The sequence below is a fragment of the Hemitrygon akajei genome, chromosome 28 (assembly GCF_048418815.1).
Source record: "Hemitrygon akajei chromosome 28, sHemAka1.3, whole genome shotgun sequence".
NCBI lineage: Eukaryota > Metazoa > Chordata > Chondrichthyes > Myliobatiformes > Dasyatidae > Hemitrygon > Hemitrygon akajei.
Genome location: NC_133151.1, coordinates 23320232 through 23334716, shown reverse-complemented (window position 1 = coordinate 23334716; position 14485 = coordinate 23320232). Strand labels below are relative to the sequence as shown.

At 44.0% G+C, this 14485-nt stretch overlaps 1 non-coding gene across 1 annotated transcript; it reads left to right on the top strand.

Moving 5' to 3' along the window:
* Positions 1–13968: 13968 nt before the first annotated feature.
* Positions 13969–14040, top strand: trnag-ucc (transfer RNA glycine (anticodon UCC)). Its single transcript has one exon. It is a non-coding gene; the product is annotated as a tRNA-Gly (tRNA).
* The last annotated feature ends 445 nt before the right edge of the window (positions 14041–14485 follow it).

The following is a 14485-nucleotide window of genomic DNA, read 5'->3' as shown; positions in this document are numbered from 1 at the left end:
ACCAAAATGCATGGCAATACACTTCCCGATTCTATAATATATCTGCCATTTTTTGTCATCCAGAAAAGACTCACATTATTCTCACTCTTTGTCTCCTGCTAACCTTAGGCTGCTCGATCCATCTGTGTACCCTGCAATTTGATGACATAAACATCGGTTCTTCACTGGAATATATATATTCCAGTGAAATAAATCACCCCCCCCCCCCCTTCCTCTATTTGCCACTCACTTCTTCACACCAGCATATTACATTCCCATGGCTCCCTCACTCCTCCCCTTTCTCCAGTTGTCCTCTTTTCTCTCCTGTTTGATTCCTTCTTCTCCAGCCCTTGAATTTTTCCAACCCCTGGCTTCACTTATTACTTTTACCTCCCCACTTTGTCCTCTGCCTAATTTACATTCAGGCACCTTCCAAGATCCTTCTCGGTCCTAAAGAAACGTCTCGACCTGACATGTGGATTGTTTACACTTTTCGATACATGCTGCCTGACTCGCTGAGTTCCTTCAATATTTTGTGCGTTTTGCTTTCGATTTCCAGCATCTGCATATCTTCTCGTGTTTACAATGCCTTCTGAAAATCTACGTACACAACATCCACTGATTCATTTTTGCCTATCCTGTTGCTTCAAAGAACATCAACAGTTTTTATCCAGCAAGATTTTCCATTAAGGAAGTTGTGCTGCCTTCAGCCTATTTTACTAAATGCCTCCACGTAAGCTTAGCAATCGACTCCAACATCTTCTCAACCAGTGAGATCAGATGAAATGCCTGTTAATTTCCTTTCTACTGCTTCTCCTCCTTCTTGAAGAATGGAGTGTTATTTTCAATTTTACCATTCTCCAGCAACATGGATTCATCTTGATTCTCGATCGGTCATCACTAATGCCTCCACAATCTGTTCAGCCACCTCTTTCAGAACGCTGCAATGAAGATCATCCTGTCCAGGTGATTTATCTATGGCTAGACCTTTGCTTTTCTCATGCACCTTTCTCTTGGTAATGGCAACTTCACTTACTTCTGCTGCACGACAAATGTTGGAAATACAGCAAACTGTGAAAATACAAATATCAGAATATATTATTTATTGTTATTATGTGGAATCGTTTATAGGTGCCAGGATATGTTAATACAGGACATATACCAACAGCAACAACATGATTACCAGATATACAACAGCCATTCCAAACACACATAACATAGTGAAATTAATAAGTGAAAAACAGCAGAAATATGCTGAATTAAAAGCTTGCGCCCCTTGACGTAGTCAATTGAGGATTTTCAGGCCTGTTTAGGATAATTATCCTGTTGTAGAATACATTCTCCTTTCATCCTCATATTATTTTACAGACGGTGTGATGTTTGCTACCAGAATTCGCTGGTATATAATTACATTCATTCTTCCCTCTACCAGCTAAATCTTCCACCTGCCAGTGGCTGCAACACAAGCCCAAAGTATGATGAATGCAAACCTGTGCTTATCAGTTGGAGAGGGGTTCTTTTCATGAAATTCTGCAACCTTTTTTCTCCAAGCATACATTTGCTTATTGCGGCCAGAAATTCGATTTTAAATTCATCTGACCACAGGGCTTGTTTCCAAAATGCATCAGACTTGTTGAGATGTTCTTTTGCAAAATGTCTGACGCTGCATTTTGTGGTGAGGACGTAAGAAATGTTTTCTTCCTATGACTCTTCGATAAACGTCATATTGGCGTAGGTGTCGCTGCTCAGTAGAATTGTGTACCACCACTCCAGAGTCTGCCAAATCTTCCTGCAGGTCTTTTGCAGTCAAATGGGAGTATTGATTTGCCTTTCTAGCAATACTACTAGCAGTTCTGTAGGAAAGTTTTCTTGGTCTTCCAGACATCAACTTGACCTCCACTGTTCCTGTTGACTGTCATTTCTGAATTACTTTACGAACTGAGGAAACCGCTACCTGAAAGCGCTTTGCTATTTTCTTATACCCTTCTCCGTCTTTGTGGGCATCATTTATTTTAAGAGTCAGAGTGATAGGCAGCTGCGTAGTGGAGGCCATGGCTACTGATTGTAGGGACAATGTTTGAGTAGTCAGTGTATTTATACAAATTTGAAATTTGCATAACCTGGCGCTTTCTAACGAGAATCGTGAACAAGTCATAGGCACAACAAACTAATTAAGGTCTGGGAACTTGGTAAAAGTTATCTGAGATCTCAAGTCCCCTGAGGAGCCCAAACCTTTGCGTGGTGCTCCATTCCTATTTTTTTTCTGTCTAATTTTGTACAAAAGAAATACACTAATCTTGCTTAACATGCTGAAAAGAATGTTTCATCTGGAACTTTATGACTTTTGAAGATCATTTCATCTTCTACTCACTTAAATATTAACAGTAACAGAATTTTTGACCGGGGTCCCCAAAACTTTACAAGCCACTGTATATATGGTTCCAAAGTAATGTTTTTAAATAATATGATCCCAAAGTCATTTAACAACAGCATAACCACTCAGGTCTATACAGCAATATTAATGTAAATCGAGTGTGTGTACAGACCAGAAACGAGTAGGCTTGGCTAAGTCTGTATCTCATGTTTTGCCATTTTAAGCAGAGGAAAAAGAATAGGCCACAGATGTCATGAAGATGAGTTGTAGTGTCCTTAAGATTGTTAATAGATTGTGGAATCATTTCAGTGTTGGTGAAAGTGAACTTATACACCACGCGCATTCACATCTCCCCCTCCCCCGGGTCAAACCTTAAGATTGGCCTTCTGGTATTCATTTCTGGATTGCTGCCTGTGCTACATGGCAGTGGGGGTGGACATAGACTGATTTGGCAGATATATATGTGACTGAGGAGAGGGTGCAGGGGACAGGGCTTCAAATTCCTGGATATTTGGGATTACTTCAGGAGTAGGTATGATCCGTTTAAAAGCGACAGGTTGCACGTAAACCCGAGGGGGATCAATACCCTCGCGGGCAGATTTGTCAGGGCCGTTGGGAAAGTTGAAACTAACTTGGCAGGGGAGTGGAACCGGACTGAAGTGACTTAGGCTAGAACGGATGATAAAAAGGTAAATATAGCGTGCAATCAGATTTTCAGGAATGACACCGAGTTGATGGGACTTAGTTGCAGCCAAAAGACTGACTATCAAATCATTAGTGATGCAGAATTCGAAATGACAGAAAATACGCTCCTCATACGCTACTTGTATTTAAATGTGCGTTGTAAAAGAAATAAGGAGGATGATATCGTTGCAATATTACAGATTGCCAGGTACGTTGTTGTGGCCATCACTGAATCGTGGCTGAAGGATTGTTGTAGTTGCGTCATATCGGAGAGATATAATGGTAGGCAGACAGGGTGGTGTGGCGCTACTCGTAAGTAAGGGCATAAATTCAGTGCAAAGAAGTGACATATGATAGAAAGATGGTGAATCCTTGTGAACTCAGTGAAGAAACTGCAAAGGTAAAAGGTAATTGATAGCAGTAATATACAGGCTTCCCAACAGTGGCTGGGAGGTAGACCACAGGTTACAAGACGAAACAGAAAAGGCGAGTCAAAAGAGCAATGTTAATGTAGTCATGGGAAATTTTAACATTCAGGTCAAATGGGAATATCAGATTGGTAATGGATCTCAGAAAGTGACTTGGTTGAATACCAAACAGATAGATTTTTAGAACAGTTTATCGTTGAGCCTAATAAGGGATCAGCTATACTGGATTGGGTGTAATGTAATGTCTCGGACGCGATTAGGGGGGTTAAGGAAAGAGAACACATTGGAATCAGTGATCATAATATGATTCAGATCAACTTGAAATTTGATTGTGTTGGGAGAAAATAAAGACTGATGTAGCAGTAATTCAGTGAAGTACGGAAATTACATTGGTATGTGAAAGGAGTTGGCCAAAGTAAATTGGATGGAGCTGCTGACTGGGATGTCAGCAAAGCGGCAAAGGCGTGCGTTTCGCGGGAAAATGAGAAAGATGCAGGATATGTGTATTCCAAAAATAAATAAAAACTCAATGGGTTAAATTGTACAGGCATGGCAGACAAGGGAGGTCAGCACAATTGTAAAAGCGAAAGAAATGACATAAACTAAAGTAACAATTAGTGGGAAGATAGAGGATTGAGAAATTTTTAAAAACCTACAGAGAGCAACTAAAAATCATCAGAAGGGAAAAAGTGAAAAAGCAAGCTAGCAAATAACATCAAGGTGGATCGTAAAGGTTTTTTTTTCAAGTATGATTGAAATAAACCCTAAGTGGATTCGGGACCGCTAGAAAATGAAGCAGGGTAAATAATAACAGGGGTGAAGGAGTGGGCCGATGATCGAAATGAGAATTTTGCGTCAATCTTCACTGTAGAAGACAGCAGAAGTGTGCCGTTGTTGTAGTGGGTTGAAGTAGGATAAGTGGGAGCAGATACTATTACAAGAGAGAAGGTGCTCTAGAGGCTGAAAGACCTAAAGGTACATTCGTAACCCGGACCAATGGAACTTCACCCCAGGGTTCTGAAAGAGGTAGGGTTAGACAGAATCTTTTCAGGAAAATCTTTTAGAGGTCAGGAAAATTGCAAATGCTACTCCACTCTTTAAGAAAGGAGGAAGGCAGTAGAAAGGAATTCATAGACCAGTTAGCCTGATCTCAGAGGCTGGGGGAATGTTAGAGTTAATTTTTAAGGATGATGTGATGGAGTACTTGTTGACACAGGACAAGATAGTACAAAGTGGTGTTCCGTAGGAGTCAGTGTTGTGACCACTTATTTTTATGTTGTATATATATGATTTATACAATTGCATAGATGGATTTGTTTCCACTTTTATAGATGATAACAAAATTGGTGCGGGGAAGGTGGTATTAAGGAAAACCAGTAGGAGGTAGAATGAATTCGACAGATTAGAAGAACGGGGAAGAACGTGGCAAATGAAATACCATGTCGGAAAATACATGGTCATGCACTTTGGTTGTAGAAATAAATGTGGGGCGAATTTTCTAATGGGGAGAAAATCCAGGAATCTGAAATGAAGAGGGACTTAGGATTCCTTGTGCAGTACAAGCTGAGGGATAACTTGCAGGTTAATTCAGTGGCGAGGAAGGCAAATACCTTGTTAGTATTCATTTCAGGAGGTCTAAAATATAAGAGCAAGAATGTGATGCTAAGGATTTATAAGGCAGTGGTGAGGCCTCACCTTGAGTATTGTGAACATTTTTGGTCCCTCTTCTTGGGAAAGATGAACTAGCATTGAAGAGGGTCCAGAGGAGGTTCACAGGGATGATTCCAGGAATAAAGGGTTATCATACAAAGGACGCTTGATGACGCTGGGTCTGTACTCCTTGGAATTCAGAAGGATGAGGGGGATCTTATTGAAACCTATCGAATGTTCAAAGACTTAGATAGGATATATTTGGAAAGCATGTTTCCCATGGTGGGAGACTCTAGGATAAGAGGACATATTCTCAGGTTAGAAGGGCGCACTTTCATAACAAAGATACGGAGAAATTTCGTTAACGCGAGGGTGGTGAGATTCTGGAACATGTTTCCACATGCAGCTGTGGAGACAGGGTGGTTATGTATTGAAGGGAAAGACTGATAGGTTCTTGATTGGACATTGCATCAAAGGTTACGGGGAGAAAGCTGGGAACGGTGATTTAGGAGGATTAAAAAAAAACGGAGCATCCCTTTTTGAATGGCGGAGCAGACCCGGTGGCCGGATTCTGCTCCTATGTTTCATGGTCTTATATCTTAATGTCTTATGTTTGAGGGGAAATAAGTGTTTATGAACCTGGTGGTTTAGGACTTGAGAATCTTGTATCTCTTTCCGGATGGCAGCAGCGAGAAGGAAGAATGGCTAGAGGCTGGGGAATCTTCATGATGGATTGTGCTTTCCTATGAGTTGAAATCATCTCCAATTATAACCCTGTCATCACTAAGGTATGTGCAGCACCCAGCGTATTTGTTCATCTAATTCCCTCTGAGGATTAGAGAACCTGTAATTCAATTCTATCAAACTGATCACCCCGATCTGATGCCTAAGTTCCACCCATATTGTCTCATTGGACGATCCCCCAAGATTATCACCGGGAAACAATGGATGATGTCCTGCAAAGTGAATGAAGGGAGCGAAACAGACAGTTAAAAGAAGATTTAAAAGCAGGAGATGAAGGTAATCTCTGGATAACTCCCCATGCCACCTGCTGGTCCGGAAGGAATTGGAGGACAGGATAAAATATTGTGAGGCTGAGGAGCTGGTGCATGATGGAAGGGTTCAGGTTATGTGACCATTGTGATCTCTACTGAGGGATCGGTAATGTTTACAAGTGGCGTGGGTTGCACCTGGACTATACAGACATATGACAATACTATTCGGGGTGTTTACATTCGTCTTGTAGTGCGGTGAGATCAAAGGCAGTCGTCTGGCAGACAGGGAAGTTGAAGTACATAGAAATTTTAAAGTGAGAAAGAATGAATTCGCCCCTCCGTTAGCTGCTGCATTCCCGGCAACAGTGATGAAGTGGAGACAGAAGCTGTTACAGAGGGAAGGGAGGTTACTGTGAGTTCTCAGCGACCTAATATGACGTGGGTGCTCTCGGAGTACTCGGCAAATAGGTTGGAAAGCGCACAGTAAGCCTAGATTATAAAGTGAATCTTTGCAGAACAAACAAGTGAGAGCTCGGAGAGAGTCATCAGATAGTATAAGCGTGTATCGCACACGCCCGTAGAAAGTTGCACAGAGATCATTGAACCTCCCGTCCCAGTACACCCCACCCTTCGTAAGTGCGGCCGTAGGAACAGATGTCTGAAACAAACACCACATCTGGTTTTTGCCGGAAGCTGAGGTGCGATGTAGAAAGCTGCTGCATTTAATTCAGAGCTTCCCGAAGATCCCAGATGTCTGCTGCCCAGCCCATAAAGGGCAGATTGATTATGCTGGGCACCTGCCACAGCACCAGTGATTGAAATACTTGCTCACTAATGGTTAACACATATCCAGGTCTAGTAATTGCAACTCCCTGCATATCGGTTAATCAGGATCATAATCAGAAGGAATTGCAGAATGTAATCAGTTGCGTACAGACCCACACATCGTCCAATCTGCTAACTAATTTCATTTCACAGATAAGCCGAGTGAAAGACTGGGTTGCCAGTGAATGTACTTATTAGGTGTATCGATTATCCATTTACCTCTAAGCATCATGGTTCATTAAAAGTTTTAAAGGGATCTTGCAGCAATCCATATCTTACTGGTGTGGATGACTGCACTACACCGTTTTGTACAACCTGTACAACAGGCCATTACCCCAAAGGTCAACGATGACTGAATGATAACTGGGGCTTTGGCACTGGAGGTAGAGGCAGACATGACAGAAGGGCGACTCGAGTGGAATGGAAAATATGGATAGATATTCCAAATGTTCTGCTTTGCAGAGCGAGATGGTGACATAATCTGGGTATCAATACCAAAAACATGTCACCTGGTGTGTTTAATCAGGGAGGAATTGGCCAACTCGGAATGATTTTAATACCTTGGAAAACTCATCATAACAAATGCTTTGGTCTGTTTCGGTTTGAATGAGAGTTAAAGATTGATACCTCCCAGTGAAGGGGACCTTCCTTCGAGCAGAGTATCCAAGATGTGTATCCTAGAATCTCATCTACCTGTGTGTGGTCCATATCCCTCTAAACCTCTCCGATCCATGTTACTGCCCAAATGTCTTTTAAGCGTTGTAATTGAATTCTCCTGTGCAGCTTGTTCTGGTAGCTAATACGATATACCCGCCACCCTCAGGCCGCATTCGAATCTCCCACCTTTCACATTATCTCCTTCACTGTAAGACTCTCCAAATTATTCTGCCTTTCTTCATTACTTCATCACTTCCTTCCTACAGTGCGCAAAATACATTGTGGTCTCCCCAATGACTTGCAGAGTTACAACATGACGACCCATCTCCTCTACTCCAAACTCAAACTGATGAATGCTCTCCCTACTCCCACACCTTAAATGCAGCCATCTTGAATTTTAACTTGTACCCTAGGGAAATGATTAAGATTGTTTACCTTATCTGCATCTCTCATAGTTCTATAAATCTCTGTCATGTCTCACCTCCGCCTCGTTCACTCCAGGAAAATACAGTCCAAGCCTGACTTATCTTTCCTAGTAACTCTCACATCCAGTCCAGACAACCGTGCCGTGATTATTTTCTTCTCGTTTTCAGCTTAATCACATCCTCCCTTCTCATATAGTGACAAGAACTGCAGAAGGCAGTGCTGCTAAGGTTTAATTAATGAGTTTCACAACTATAATGTGATGTTGCACTCCTCTGCTGCTAAACGCAAGTATGCTGTTCACCTACTTCACAAACTTGTCCACTTGCTTTGAGACTTTCTGGGAATTACGTACCGTACTTGTATCTCAAGGTCTCTGTTTTGACTCTCACTACCCATGACTCTGTCTTTTACTGGGTATGTCCCGGCCGGCGTTAACTTCAGAAAATCCATCACTGTGTGCACTGGCCTGACACTGTAATACAACTTATCTCTTTCTTGGCACCAACGACCCTCAATCAATGTCGATGAACCATTCATCAGTCACTGCACCTGTCTGATGTCTGTGTGTAATTTGTACAGGAGAACACTTGGACCCCTCTGTCCTTCACTCTTGTGCAGTTTCTCTGCATATAAATTATAGTCTGCTTTTTGATTCATACTACCACTGTGTACATCGTGACTTTTACCCTATCAAAGTTCATTTCCAAGTAATTTCCAGTTCACAGACCATATCGTGGCTTACCAGCTTGATTGAATTTTTGAGGATGTGAATAAACACATTGATGAAGTTCGAGCCATAGATATAGAGTATATGGAGTTCAGCGAGGCATTTGATAAGGTACCCCATACAAGGCTTACTGAGAAAGTATGGGATTGAGATGGGATCCAAGTAGACACTGCTTTCTTGATCCAGAACTGGCTTGCCCACAGAAGGCACGGTGTGTTTGTAGATGGTTCATATTTCTAATGGAGGTCGATGACAAGTAGTGTGCCTCCGAAATCAGTTCTGCGAGTCCTATTCTTCGTGATTTTCATAAAAGACCTGGATGAGGAAGTGAAGTGTTAGTTTAGTAATTTTGCTGATGACGCAAATGTTGGGGGTGTTGTGAATAGAGTGCAGGGCTGTCAGAGGTCACAGCGTTCATTGATTGGATGCAAAAGTGGACTGAGATGTAGTGGATGGATTTGAACCCAGATTAGTGTGCGGTGGTTCATTTTGGTACGTCAAATATGATGATAGAATATAGCATTAATGGTAAGACTCTTGGCCGTGTGGAGGATCAGAGGGATCTTCGGGTCCGAGTCCATAGGTCACTCAAAGCTGCTACGCAGTTGGACTCAGTAGTTAGAAGGATACGGCGTGATAGCCTTCATCAACCGTAGGATTCAGTTTAAGAACCGAGAGGTAATGTTGCAGCAATTTCGGACCCTGGTCAGACCCCACTTGGATTATTGTGCCCAGTTCTGGTCACCTCACAACAGGAAGGACTAAAGATTATAGAAAGGGTGCAGAGAAGATCTACAAGGATGCTGCCTGGATTAGGGAGAATGTCTTATGAGAATAGGTTGAATGAACTCGGCCTTTTCTCCTTGGAGCGACGGAGGATGAGAGGCGACCTGATAAAAGTGCACAAGACAATGAGAGGCATTGATCGTGTGGATTTTCAGAGGATTTATCCCAGAGCTGAAATGGTTAACACGAGTTGGCGCAGTTTAACGGAGCTTGGAAGTAGGTACAGAGGAGATGTCACGGGTAATTTTTTTTTTTCATAGAGTGTGGTTCGTCAGTGGAATGTACCGCCGGCGGCGTTGGTGGAGGCCAAGCGATAGGGTTTTAAATTAAAAAAAACTCCCGGATAAGTACATGGAGCTTAGAAAGACAGAGCGCTAGGAGCAAGCCTAGGTAATTTCTAGGGCAAAGGTATGTTCGGCACAGTTCTGTGGCCCGAAGGGCCTGTATTGCACAATAGGTTTTCTCTGTTTCTATCTCCATATCCTGTTGCAGTGACAAAAAGTCGCACCACATCATTACGCCCACCACATTCCCCATGATTGGTAGCCTTGGATCCCCCACACGCCGCCTCCTTCGCCAGGTGTTTAATATCGATATTGATAATCCTGAAGTACTCCCCGCTCCCTGGAACAGTCCATTATCCGAGCTTCCCACTCCTCCATGTCATTAATATTGATAGTAACTAATTAGACCAGAAGAACATAAGAGCAGCCGAGCGGGAGTAAGGAGTGCTCGTGATCGACAGACGACTGGAGATCTGAGGATCAGCCGTTGTAGGTAGGCCGAGACCCTCGGACCTACCTGGAGAGTACCTGAGGAGAAAGGTAACGCTGCGCAAGCGCGGGTGACGTCTGCGGCGAGCGCGGGCTTTAAAAAGCGGCACACTTTCAGGAGCGGGCAGCGTCGGTGCGGGCAGCGGAGTGCGCAGAAGCAGAGTGCTGGGCTTTGGCTCAGCGGGCTTCGGCGCAAAGGGACTTCAGCAAGAAGAAATCAGTGAGCCTGAGTACGTGCTTTTCATTTATTCTGACTAATCTGGGATCAGGTAATGGGGGAGACATTTAGAGCAATGGTGCGCTCTGTATGCAGTATGTGGGAGGTCAGGGTCAACACAGTTGTCCCTGATGACCACACCTGCAATAGGTGCATCCAGCTGCAGCTCCTATCAGACCGAATTAGGGAACTGGAGCAGGAGCTGGATGAACTACGGATCATTCGGGAGGCAGAGGCAGAGATAGATAAGAGTTATCGGGAGGTAGACACACCGAAAAGACAGGAGGTAGGCAAATGGGTGACAGTCAAGAGAGGCAGGGGGAGCAGACAGAGCGAGCAGAGCACCCCTGTGGCTGTTCCCATCAAAAATAAGTATACAGTTTTTGATACTGTTGGTGGTGATGACCTACCAGGAACAAGCTGCAGTGGTCCTGTCTCTGGCACTGAGGTTGGACCCTCGACTAGGAATGGGAGGAGGGAAGAGAAGTGAGCGGTATTGATAGGTGATTTTATCGTCAGAGGGGCGGATAGGAGATTTTGTGGGGAAGATCTGGAGTCTCCCATGGTATGTTGCTTTCCTGGTGCCGGGATCCGAGAAATCTCAGATCGGGTGCAGGTTACTCTCGAGCGGGAGGGCAAGAATCCAGATGTTGTGGCCCATGTAGGGACCAATGACGTGGGTAGGATGAGTAAGTGGGTCGTGTGTAGGAAGTTCAGTGAGTTAGGTGCGAAGCTGAAGAGCAGGACCTCCAGGGTAACAGTCTCAGGGTTGTTACCTGTGCAACGTTTGAGTGAGGGAAGGAACAGAAAGATTATAAAGATTAATACGTGGCTGAGAGGATGGTGCAGGAGGGAGGGCTTCAGGTTTGTAGATAATGGGGCTTTGTTCCAGGGAAGGTGGGATCTGTTCCGACGGGACGCTTTACACCTGAACTGGAGCGGGACTAACATTCTTGCAGGGAAGTTTGCTACTGCTTCTTGGGGGGAGGGGGGTTAAACTAAATTTGCATGGGGCGGGGATCTACTTCTGCCACTAGCAGATTCCCTCTACAATCATCCCTCAATCACTCCTCACTACCAGCTCCTTCGCAGTCACCCTCCACCAATAAGAGCATCCACCAATCACTCTCTACCACCCATCCATTTCCTCCACTGTCATACCCCAATTGCCCTCCACCACCTGCCCATTCCTTCTACTATCAATTCCGAATCACTCACCACCCCAGCCCCTTCCCTACCACCCTGGAACAGACCATTTTCCAATCACTCTCAACAGGGAATTTCCCTCTACTCTCATTCCCTGTATCTGCTCTCTGGTCTAAAATACTTCATGCACCAGTTCTACAGTAATCCTCACTAATTTCAAATACCTTCATGCTGTATCCATCACTATTATGAATCTATCACATTTCTACGTTTCTTTTCCACCGACACTGTGCCATTAACCACAGCACGTAGAGCCACAAGAAAATGTAAATTTCTTCAACACCTCACTAGATGTCACATCTCCAACAGCCCGCCTGCATACCTACACTCCACGGATTTCCTCCATCTGAAACCATGTAGTTGTCTGTTTAAACCAGACATCCAACAGTTGTAGTCAAATCAAATCTTCTCAGTGCTTCAGCATGTGAAATCTTATTCTCTATTTTCACCTTCTGAACTCCGTGCGCCACTTGTAAAACGGGGCATTCAAAATAGGCAGCTCTCTGAGCACGTGCACAGCTGCAGCATCTTGGCTCAGCAATAAAGTCACAATCCCCATATTCACATTCATCTCCGCATTTCGCACAACGCTATTTCATGTCAAGTCAATTCAATTTTTACTGTCATTTTGTCCATAACTGCTGTTACAGTACACAGTAAAAACGAGACAATGTCTTTCAGGACCATGGGGCTACATGAAACAATACAAAAACCACACTAAACTACGTGAAAACAACACAGGAAAAAAGAAACTAAGCGAGGCTACAGACCTACCCAGGACTGCATAAAGTGCATAAAACAGTGCCGGCATTGCAATTTCCCGCTACGAGAAGCAGAAACATGACCCACCCTTTGGTATTTACTAAGAACCCGCAACGATGGAGGGTCATGCCGTCTGACAGAATAACTAATGCAGCCTAAATATACTTTTTAACAGTAGTATTTCATCAGAAAAGCACAACAGAACAGGGAAACAATTCCCATTCTCTCTAAGTCTGTAATCTCTTAGGCAAAGCTACGTCACACCCTTTCAGTTTTTCCTACGATCCTGTATATGTATCTATACACACACACACACACAGACACACACACACACACACACACACACACACACACACACACACACACACACACACACACACACACACACACACACACACACACACACACACACACACACACACACACACACACACACACACACACACACACGAGGACACTCCTCATCCAAACCCGTTTCTTCCGAAGCATTTTCCTTTCATTTCTTGCCAAAATGCATTCCATACGATCACTGAACTCGCCATCTGAACTTCCCAACATCGGCGCCGCTCTGTGTTTCAGATGTCCCTTTGCCTGTCTTGTCCACACAGTCACGCAGAGGCACTGAAGGAGACGTGCGGGAGTTGATAACTCAGAGCAATAGTCCCGGTTTAATGTATTAGGTGTGACGGATTCAGTCACTGACTGTAACTTCGATCGGCGGTTCGATAGGGAATGTCTGAGAGACTTTGGCTGAGGCTGAGTGAATGGCTGAGGGAATAGCTGGAGAAAGAGGTTGAACCCAACGTCCATTGTTCTCGGCAAACTCGTCCGCTCCAGCTCACTGCAGACTTATTCCATGGTCTCAATAATCTCTTCAACACCTTTTCTATTGTACAAAAGTTGTCTTGATATTGATATTAATATATAAATCAGGAAACGGTTTCCCCATCGGGCGTGGATACTAAGCATTAAACTAAGGAAGAATATGAAGGGATGTGGAATCTGCCACTCGGATTTCAGTGTACAGGAGAGCTCACAGAGTCACCATGACGTTTGTTTCTTGAGTGTGGATCTGACGCCTTTTATTCATCCCCTTCTTACTGTATGACTGGAGGGGTCTCGGGATTCTTTGGCGATTTAGTCATTTACTGTGTTCCAGGACTGGACAAAGTATGGAATCCCATCAGCATGTGATTTGAAAGGACAATTATCATCAGGATTTGTTTATCCATTTGGTGAAGCGCGAGGTAGGATCCCATTAGAATCTCGTCGACTCGGTTCTAACTTTGTCTGATTCCTGGATTATGCTCTTCGCGGTTTGTATAACTCCGGTATGCTGGGGATGGCGACATTAGTTTACCGGAGTAGGACCTACAGCAGAGTGAGGAATGATCCGACAGAAAGCAGTTCAGTGAATGATTATCTCACATGGAACTAAGTGAGACGCCTCACCACTCAAATCCTTTGCAACGCCATTGGGCGATGGTGGTATAGTGGTGAGCATAGCTGCCTTCCAAGCAGTTGACCCGGGTTCGATTCCCGGCCATTGCAGGTTCTACAGTTTTAGACAACATAACAAACAAACCTCTTACATAGACACGATCTACGCAAAACTCCTAGCGCCTGGGGAAAACTCCTGGCATCTGTGGAAAAGAGTACAGTCGACGTTTCTGGCCTAGTCACTTCATCCAAAAATAAAGACGATGAATCAGAGTTAGACGGTGAGGGGAGGGGATGAAGGGTTTCAAGGTAATAGGTGAAACCGGCGGGGAGGGGTGGGGATGGTGTCTAGTGAATTAAAGACCTGAAACTTTGATTGGTCAAAGAGAGATTGGGCTGAAGAAAGAGAAATCTGATAGAAGAGGAATGAAGTCTATGGAAGGTAGAAAAGGGGGAGAAACACCAGAGGAAGGAGAGAGGCAGGTAACAAGATAAGGTCAGAGAGGGAAAAGAGAAGTGGGTTTGCTGAAGGAGTGGACAATACCGGAAGTTTGAG